Raw genomic sequence first — 10,274 nt, forward strand, 5'->3', positions numbered from 1 at the left:
ATGAATCTCTGTTAGTAAATTCTAAATCCATTTGAGTTCAGCAAGAGCTGCAACAATGTTGCGATATTCTGCTTTTGTAGAACTACGAGAAACAACCTTTTGTTTCTTTGAAAGCCAAGAAATGGGGTTAGAACCAAAATATACAACAAGTCCTGAAGTGGATTTCTGGTCATCTGGATCAGAACCCCAATCAGCATCTGCAAAGGCATTGAGAGAGATGAGAAGAACGACGAAGCTGAAGACCATGTGTAGAGGTGCCTGCCAGATAACGTAAAATTCGTTTGACAGCTTTCCAATGATGATGTTGAGGGTTATGCATGAATTGACAAACCCGATTGACACTGTAAGCGAGCTCTGGATGAGTGATGAACAAATATTGAAGAGACCCAACCACAGAGCGATACAGGGAAGGATCGTCAAATGAAGTGGTAGCATCCTTGGTTAAACGAGAGGTGGACAACATTGGCGTTGGTTGCGGTTTTGAAGAAACCATATTAGCTTTGTGAAGAAGATCATGAATATATTTTTTTTGAGAGAGATGTAAACCGCCATCCGATCTCCAATGAGCTTCAACTCCCAGAAAGTAATGGAGACGACCAATGTTCTTTAAGCCAAAGTGTTTACTAAGTTCCGTGATGAGAGATTGAATAGCAGTTGTAGAATTCCCTGTGATGAGAATATCATCAACGTAGGTGAGCACAAATGAAAAGAGAAGTATCACTTATGGTTGAACTAAAACCAAGAGAGCATAGAGTGGTACTTAGCTTGTAAAACCACGATCTCGGTGCCTGCTTCAGACCGTAGATAGCTTTGTTGAGTTTACAAACTGTGTTGGAATTTCCAGTGACAAAACCTGGCGGTTGAACCATATATACAGATTCTTCCAGATCCCCATATAAAAATGCATTATTTATATCAATTTGATTTGCAGACCAATTACGTTGTAAAGCTAAGGTAAGAATGAGACGAATAGTAACAGGTTTAATAACAGGGCTGAAGGTTTCAAAATAATCCAAACCTGGTTGTTGATGGAACCCTTTGGCAACAAGACGGGCTTTGTTCCTTTGGAAAGAGCCATCAACGTTGTATTTGATTTTAAAAATCCATTTGCATCCTATGGGTGTAACCCTAGGAGGAAGAGGCGTGAGAACCCATGTGTGATTATGGTGTAAAGCAGCGAGTTCTTCTTGCATGGCAGAGAACCATTCAGGACGAAGGAGAGCGTCCTTTAGGGACTTGGGTAGACCAGAAACAGTGGGTGCAACAAACGTGTGAGGTTTAAAAACACCAGCCTTAGCACGAGTAATCATACTATGGGTGTTTTGAGGTTCATCGGTGCGGGAGGGGAGAATAGGGGATGAAGGTGGGCTGATCTATGGTGAAGGCATAGCAGAAGAGGTATCATCTTGATGGGGAGGAGGGTCAGAGGACACGGTAGGACGATCAATGCTTGTGGGTGGAGGCGTAGACTGCGGAACAGTTGGAAACACCGCTAGGGTAGGTGTAGAAGAGGAATGGCTCATATTATTTGAAGAAACAGAGATGAATGGGTTAGGAGAAAGAGCATAAGGATAAACATGTTCATCAAAGATAACATGATGAGAGATGTATATATGACTCGTGGGCGATAAACAAATATAACCTCTGTGATTTGGTGCATACCCAAGGAAAACACATAAAGAAGAACGTAAATTCATTTTATGCTTATTATATAGCCTAAGCAGCGGATAACAGGCACATCCAAAAATTTTATATATAGAATAATCTGGTTTCTTATTAAACAGAAGTTGATATGGGCTTGAGTTGTGTAAGACAGAAGTAGGTAGCACATTTATAATAGATACAACAACAGTAAAAGAATATCCCCAAAAAGACATAGGTAAGGACGAACTAGCAAGCAAAGTTAAACCAATATCAACTATGTGTTTGTGTTTGCTCTCTATAGAACCATTTTGTTGATGCGTATGAGGACAAGTTAAACGATATGTGTGATACCATGAATGGAGAGAAAATTTTTAAAACACAAGAATTCCTTTGCATTATCTGTTTGAATGCTTAAGAGAGAAAATCCAGTTTGTTTTTCCGCATATAATTTGAAAGATTGGAAAACATAAAGAGCTTGTGCTTTGCTGTGTATTAAGTATAGCCATACATATTTAGTGTAAGCATCCACAAAAGCAATGTAATAGCAAGCACCATTAGTAGCAGGGGTATAAGAGGGACCCCAAATATCAATGAAAACAAGTTGAAGGGGTTTGGAATATACAGTTTGGGAAGTATGAAAAGGTTGTTGATGAGATTTTCCAATTACACATGCAGTACAGAATTCCCGAGTAGCAGTATATGGGATATTACAATGTTTCATGATTTGGTGAATCACTTTAGGTTGAGCATGGCCAAAACGAGAATGCCAAATGTTGTAAGTAGAAGAAGGAACAACAGAAACATAAGCAGAACATGAAGTATTGTGAACAAGATTTGGAAAGACATAAAGACCATCGTCAAGCTTGCCTTGAAGGAGTATCTCGTTTGTTCCCTGACGTTTGACAAAACACATGTCAGGATAAAACTCAAAAAATACAAAATTCTCACGAGCAAATCGAGAAACACTTAAGAGATTCTTGGAAATAGAGGGAACATGCAACAAGTTGGTTAAAGAGAATGTATTATGTGTAGATAAGTCAGTATAAGTGGCAATACCAATGGAATGAATAGGTAACCTTGAACCATTACCTATAGAGACTTTTTCAGAACCTGTGTAGGGTGTTTTAGTTGAGAGATTATTGCTTTGAGCAGTGAGGTGATGAGAGGCACCACTATTAGGGTACCACAAAGGATCATGTGGATTACCAGGCATGATCAGCGACAAGGAGGCGAGACGGCATGCAAGACCCATCTAAGAAATGTAGAAGATCCATGCTCCTTAAGGTTGCAGTGACTTGTTGACGCCAGATCAAGAAATTATCAGCATCAAGCTTTATCGGAATAGAAGTGTGAAAAATATAGGGCACAAAAGTCTCTGTTTTGGAAGAAAAATTTTCAGAGAGAGATGATGATGAAGTCATGGCGCTCTGTACCATATAGAGGAAGAGAGAGAGAGTATTGGAGAGGAAGATAGAGAAGCAAGAGAGAGAAAGATAAAACTCTGTGTATTATTATGAGAGAAAGAGATGGGTATTTATAAACCCTGAGTTACATGATCACGTATGAAAGAGGTTTTAACAGATATACTAACAAATCTAGAGCGATAGAGAAAACAATGAAGATCACACGTCGTTGTTAGTGCTTAGATACATAGGTGAAAGTTATGATCTCATGATTCTCGCGAACGCTTTCGACAATGAAGATCACTTCGGCTACTCTTAACACCACATCGTTAAGGAGTTCATCGTCTTTGTCAATCGTACCACCACCAAATGCACCCCTCAAGGCCAACGTTAATATGTACCCATCATGGTCAATTATATGTTGCATTATCAAGAGGTGTTTCTTAAGTTTCAACAAAAATTCTTATTAAAGAAGGATATCTTGAAGGAGAAGATGAAAATTTTACCAAAAATGTCTTTTATAAAGATATTTTGTTATCTAAAAAATCATGTATTGTTCATTTTATTTATGTGTGACACATAAAGATATGTATATGTGAATATTTTATTTACACTATTTGTAATTATATATTAAAGGTAACATAATACACCATGAGACCTTACAGTTGAATGAAGATATCAACACAAAACATTCAACATTTATCAACACAAACAAGTAATTATATATATATATATATATGTGTGTGTGTGTGTAATTGACATTATTTCGTAAGAAACAAAATTTGTAAAGAATGAAACACTTAGAAAGATGATTAATCACTCACATTGGTTAAAGTCAATTCACACCAAGATATAATGATTTTACATAATAGTGATGATAATGATTTTTTATTTATTCATAATATACTTTAAATTTCTATTCTTAATATAAGTGTACAAATTATAACATTGTTTAATATATAAATGAAAAAAAAAAATAAGAAGTGCGGATACACATATAGGTGAGCATCTAGAAGATTAATAAAATATGCGACGAAATATATTTTCACTCTTGAAATGTTATGGAAATTATTATTGTGATCTTATAGTCAAATTGCAGTGGAGTTGTTTTTGTAAATATTATTGAAATGTTGTTTTGTATTTAGTGATCATATTTCAAGGTTAATTTTAAATTATAATGCTTAGATAACAAAATATTATAATTGATATATTTATAACCATGTACCTAAATGAATATAAACAATTTAAAATTCACTTTAATAAAAAATTCTTATACAGTATTTATTTTTCTTAAAATTTAATAATTTATAATATATATATATATATATTTATTTATTGATAACTATATTTATAAATACTATTAGTAAGAACATATGTATTATTGTACTATTGTTTCAATATATCTGTATTTTTTTATCATTATGTTTAATATTAAAATTAAATAATTAATAAATTTATCATATATTAATACTGTATTAGTTATGTTTAATAAAATTTATGTATCTTTAACATGTATTCGTATTTATTAAAATAATTATAAATTTATATTGATAATATAAATGTGTGGATAATAATATAGTTTATTTAATTTTATTATTTGATTTTTCAATAATCTATTGATCTTTTATGACTATCTCATAATTGTTTTGTGCATTTAACGGATTACACAGTGTAATAACCGATTAAGTTTGGTTCTATTCTTAAACAACGTGAAAAAACAAATCAATTACTATTAAATCTAATTGACTAAGTCTTCTCAAAATTATTGTTTTATAATTATTTTCAATGTCCCCCCTTAGGTGAAAATATGATTAATAATAAGTGAAAGATCATGCAAACTAGTCAACTAGATTAATTGGGAAAATTTATATAAAATGTATAAAAGTAAAAGTAAAACGTTCCCTGTGTGTTGCTGTGTTCAAAATTTTGGAATTTGGAATTGAGACTTTTGGTGTAAAGTTTCAATCTTTTTACTGTTTCCTTCGTCTCTTTGGAATCACAGAATCATTCCTCAGCATATTTTCTTTTTTTTCCTTCTCTCTCCTCCTCCCTTGTATTCCAATTGATTTCCCTTCTTCAGGTTTCTTTATTGTATGGTTCTGCGTTTTCGCTCATACCACTATACTTTCTACCATCCATACCTTGTGGATCTGTCACTATGACTTCCTCACTCGTGAAGATCCAAGGCGAACAGGTTCTCACCAACGATTTTCAGGACCTTTCAATCAAAGATCTGGTATTTTCCCCTTCTTTCTGGCTGATGTTACGCATATTTCTTCCTTCTATGTAATGGGCATGTCTTATTTTGATTCAATCTATCTGTTTAATTTCTGGTTTGTTTGGGTGATTTTGGGGATGCCCAATTGGGGTTTCATGTTAAAGATTCTGAATTTATGTTCTTGGTGGGTCTGATTTGTTTTTAATCTACTGCTGATATTTTGTTGATGTTATTTTTTCCGGGGTTGGAAATGTTAGAAATGATATTTGTTGATGATTTCATGTTTCCGTGTGTGTTGTTGATGTTCAGAGTGAGGCAGTCATTCACAAGGTGGGTAATGGAACCCATGGGGGAATCTGTGCTATTTGTCTGGATGAAATATTGCTGCAGGAAACTGCTCTTGTAAAAGGTTGCGAGCATGCTTACTGGTTTGTCTGAACGATCTCTTGCTGTTGCTTTCATAGTTAACTTTGTGGAAAATGTGCTTTCTTGAATCTTTATGTATGGTATGTTCATTTTCCAATTGCTTTTGAATTGGTTGGAATTTTCAGTTCTTATTGTTGTTATTTAAATTTGTGGAAAATGTGTTTTCTTGAATCTTTATGTATGGTATGTTCATTTCCCAATTGCTTTTGATATGGTTGGGATTTTCAGTTCTTATTTTTGTTGTTTAAGTTTGTGGAAAATGTGTTTTCTTGAATCTTTATGTATGGTATGTTCATCCTAAGAAATCATTTGGTCTAGAAAATTTTTGTTGGTTTTGGCCAAAACATTTTATTACACTATCTGCAAAGTGCCTCTTTGGTTTTGTACCATTGTTGGGGTATTGTTCGGCCTTGGATAGGCATCCATTGCTTTGCTTTGGTTAAGGCGTCCTCAACTCGGCCAGCCCTGATTAGATCAATCATCATTGGTTAAGGCGTTCTCAACTAAGCCTTGATTAGATCATCAGCAACCCAACATCGGCCAATGCATTATCAAGTAGGTCTTGATCAATGCTATGCTGACTTGACCTCGACCGGAGTGGAGCATCATCGGAACTAGTATGTTGTTGGCCTATTTACTTCTCACAAATCACTTTTTTAGTCCAGTTATAATTGTTTTAAAAGCTTGGTCTGACCTAAGAGCTTGTTTGTGTGGCCTGATTTATTGAAAGACCCACACAAATAATTAGAATCTATCAGTCAATGCATATGATCACTCCTCCCTCCAGACTTATCAATTTAATCTTGAAAATATATTAACTATTTAGTAAAAAAATATAACAACTAAATTAATGCAAATAAAACTGTTTTTGAATTTATTACATATAATTGTCTGTTTTTTTATTTAAACTAAATGGATATAAATTTAAACTAATTTAATCCAAATTTAAACTAATTTAATCCAAATTTAAACTACATTCCAAAAAATAAAAATCAATTTGATTCAATTAAATGGATTGGATTCCCACAGGATTTTGAGCTTTGATGACTGATGCAGATGTGAACAGTTGGATAACAAACATATTTCTACATCTAGTATGATGTCCAATTAAGCATTTCAGGTTGCATGATTGGGATGATTACTGTCAGGTAGTAACTCTGTTATAAGCTTAAAACGGAAGTGCACTTTGGGCTTGAGACCTGAAGAATGTATATCCATGGTTTTAACTTGTGCCAACTTCAAGGAATTTATGTACAGTTTAGACATGATGCATTGAGAGCATAACAACTAACTAAACCTAATATGTTCAGTGCTTTAGTGAGTGTGGAACTCATAATCCAACTACCCCACCAAACCATTATTCTAAAACACCTTCCCTGGGATCTATTACATGGTTCTTCATAGAACACAGAATGTACAAGGAAAAAAAATCAATGCCAAAGAAAATATATAGCTTCTGGGAAGGAGAGTTCAAAGCAAACCTGACATAATAAAATAAAATCACTTCCTACCCAGCCTTACTGAAAGCTGCCATGTTTTGCTTCAGCCGCCTTATCAGCAGCTTCCCTTTTCTGTGTCCTCTTGGCCCTTCTGCCTGTGCTACCCTTCCCTGCATCTTTCTTTTTTGGCTCCCTCGATGAACTGGCTCCTGAATCCTGGAAGTTCGACCGGTGAACCGGCCGAGCTTCTTGGCGACCACCCCTAACATAACCGTTATCTCCCCATCTGCAGTTGCCAATCCGAACACTAGACGAACCACCATAATAAGCTTCCTCCATTTCCTCATCCTCATACGGATAATACTCTTCGAGTTCCTCATATGCATCTTCGTGAACCACATGTTCTTCAACCGATAAAGGTTTGAACCATGAGCCCCTAAGTAGCAGACAAACACTCTCCTCAAACATGTAATCTTGAATGCTGCCAGTGTAAAAGATTAAGCAGCAAAAACATGATACAGCTTGGAATGATTGTTAAACAGAAACTGTAAATATTCAACAATTCACAATTAAAATATTCATTCTGACACTAGAGGTACAAAAGATTAAGTACTTGCAAAAACTACATTATTTTTCCATTTTGTTTACACTACTAAGCTTGAGTAATTTAAAAGTTCTTGTAGTATTCATTTTTAGCACTGGTTAAGATATTGGTATGGATATGGATCCAATCCATGCCCCCCCTCCTCCTCTAATGTAAATTGAACATGATGGATTGGATTCCCAAAGGATCTTGAGCTTTGATGACTGATGCAGTTGTGTAATCCGACTTCTGTTAGGATGTGAACACTTGGATATCAAACATATTTCTACATCTAGTATGATGTCCAAGTAAGCATTTCAGGTTGCATGATTGGGATGATTACTGTCAGGCAGTAACTCTGTTAGAAGCTCAAAATGGAAGTGCACTTTGGGATTGAAACCTGAAGAATGTATATCCATGGTTTTAAATTGTGCCAACTTCAACCTTTATTTAATATAATGGAGATTAGATACATTGAATTGAATTTGAACTCGTGACCACTTGGTACCATAGATTCTGATATTATGTTCTAAATGTTTAGGTTGTTTGGTGAATGCATGCGAATGGTTTTACTAAATGTTCAATATCTAGGTTAGCTTTGATTTGACAGTTGGTAGCATTTTGAGTTTACACCCAACATTTGTTCAATGCTGAAGTGATAATACATTCATGGATGTAATGAATTCTTCATAATATATATTCAATCATATCCTGTCTATGCAAGTTATTTCAGTTGATCAACGACGATACATATCACTATCCATTGGAAGTTCGGAGTCAAGTGATTGGTTGTGCTTTATATCTTGATCAAATTCAATGGAAAGTGAAAATATGAAATATAACAGTCTCACATTGTGGAGGCAAGAATTGTTTGGGATCTCATGTTTACTTTGAATGAATAGACTGGAATTTGTCACTGCATGAGATTGATATGGTTTATATTGATCCTGTGCCAGAGATTGATCTGGTTTTTATTAGTGTTGTGTAATGATCTATGTTCTAAATTCTTTGATATGACTGTTATCCATCGTAGTTGATCATATAAGGTATGTAATTGCCTTTTTTGATACCCGGAAAGAATATTACAAACTTGGTATTTCTCCATATAAAATAAGTGATGTTCTGTTGTAAATTTGTTGAGTTGGCTGGAAAATGTTTTTGCTGACTATTGTATCAATTGTTCTAGCTTGTGAAATTTAGATATCATTATCATCATCATCATTTTGAAATTTGTTCTGCATATTTTTGTTTATAGTTTTACTTGATTTTGTTCAGTGTAACATGCATTCTTCGATGGGCTACATACCGTGAAAAAGTTACCTGTCCTCAGTGTAAACATCCATTTGAGTTCCTCAATATTCATCGAGCACTTGATGGCAGGTAATTATTGTACGGTTGTACCTTTTACTTTTATTCGTTACTACTTATGTTAAAATATGTGATGGAAAGTTTGTATGGGAGTGGATCCTCTCAACTCTGCAATTACTCAAGACTAGTGTAACAAAATACCAATATCTTAACAACCAGTATTAAAAATTACTACCATCTTTTACTACAGGAACTTTTAAATTACTCTATTAATGTAAACAAAATGCCAAAATAATGCTTCTGCAAGTACTTTTTGTACCTTTAGTGTCAAGAATGAATATTCTATTTGTGAATGGTTGAATATTTACAATTTCTGTTTGACAATCATTCCAAGCTGTATCATGTTTTTGCTGCTTAATTTTTTACACTGGCAGCATTCAAGATTACATGTTTGAGGAGAGTGTTTGTCTGCTACTTCGAGCCTCATGGTTCAAACCTTTATCGGTTGAAGAACATGTGGTTCACGAAGATGCATATGAGGAACTCGAAGAGTATTATCCGTATGAGGATGAGGAAATGGAGGAAGCTTATTATGGTGGTTCGTCCAGTGTTCGGATTGGCAACCGCAGATGGGGAGATAACGGTTATGTTAGGGGTGGTCGTCAAGAAGCTCGGCCGGTTCACCGGTCGAACTTCCAGGATTCAGGAGCCAGTTCATCGAGGGAGCCAAAAAAGAAAGATGCAGGGAAGGGTAGCACAGGCAGAAGGGCCAAGAGGACACAGAAAAGGGAAGCTGCTGATAAGGCTGCTGAAGCAAAACATAGCAGCTTTCGGTAAGGCTGGGTAGGAAGTGATTTTATTTTATTATGTCAGGTTTGCTTTGAACTCTCCTTCCCAGAAGTTATATATTTTCTTTGTCATTGATTTTTTTTTTTTCCTTGTACATTCTGTGTTCTATCATGAACCATGTAATAGATCTCAGGGAAGGTGTTTTAGAATAATGGTTTGGTGGGGTAGTTGGATTATGAGTTCCACACTCATTAAAGCACTGAACAAATTAGGTTTAGTTAGCTATTATGCTCTCAATGCTAAAATGTACATAAATTCCTTGTCATGTTCATATCTTTGACACCTCAACATTGTTTTTATGTTTCTTTCCTCATCGTTAAGAATGAGATAATGGATCAATTTGTTCAAATGTTTGGATTTGGACAACATAATTTTTAATGGTTGAATTGTTTTTTTTTTCAAAT

The 10,274-nt window shown here is 34.8% G+C and overlaps 1 non-coding gene across 1 annotated transcript; it reads left to right on the forward strand.

Annotated features, from left to right (window-relative positions):
• Positions 1 to 4,895: 4,895 nt before the first annotated feature.
• Positions 4,896 to 10,022, forward strand: LOC137831116 (uncharacterized). Its single transcript, XR_016521462.1, has 4 exons — positions 4,896 to 5,283; positions 5,575 to 5,693; positions 8,989 to 9,093; positions 9,456 to 10,022. It is a non-coding gene; the product is annotated as an uncharacterized LOC137831116 (transcript).
• The last annotated feature ends 252 nt before the right edge of the window (positions 10,023 to 10,274 follow it).

Source organism: Phaseolus vulgaris, chromosome 6 (genome assembly GCF_051622355.1).
Source record: "Phaseolus vulgaris cultivar YP4 chromosome 6, ASM5162235v1, whole genome shotgun sequence".
In the NCBI taxonomy this organism is placed as follows: domain Eukaryota; kingdom Viridiplantae; phylum Streptophyta; class Magnoliopsida; order Fabales; family Fabaceae; genus Phaseolus; species Phaseolus vulgaris.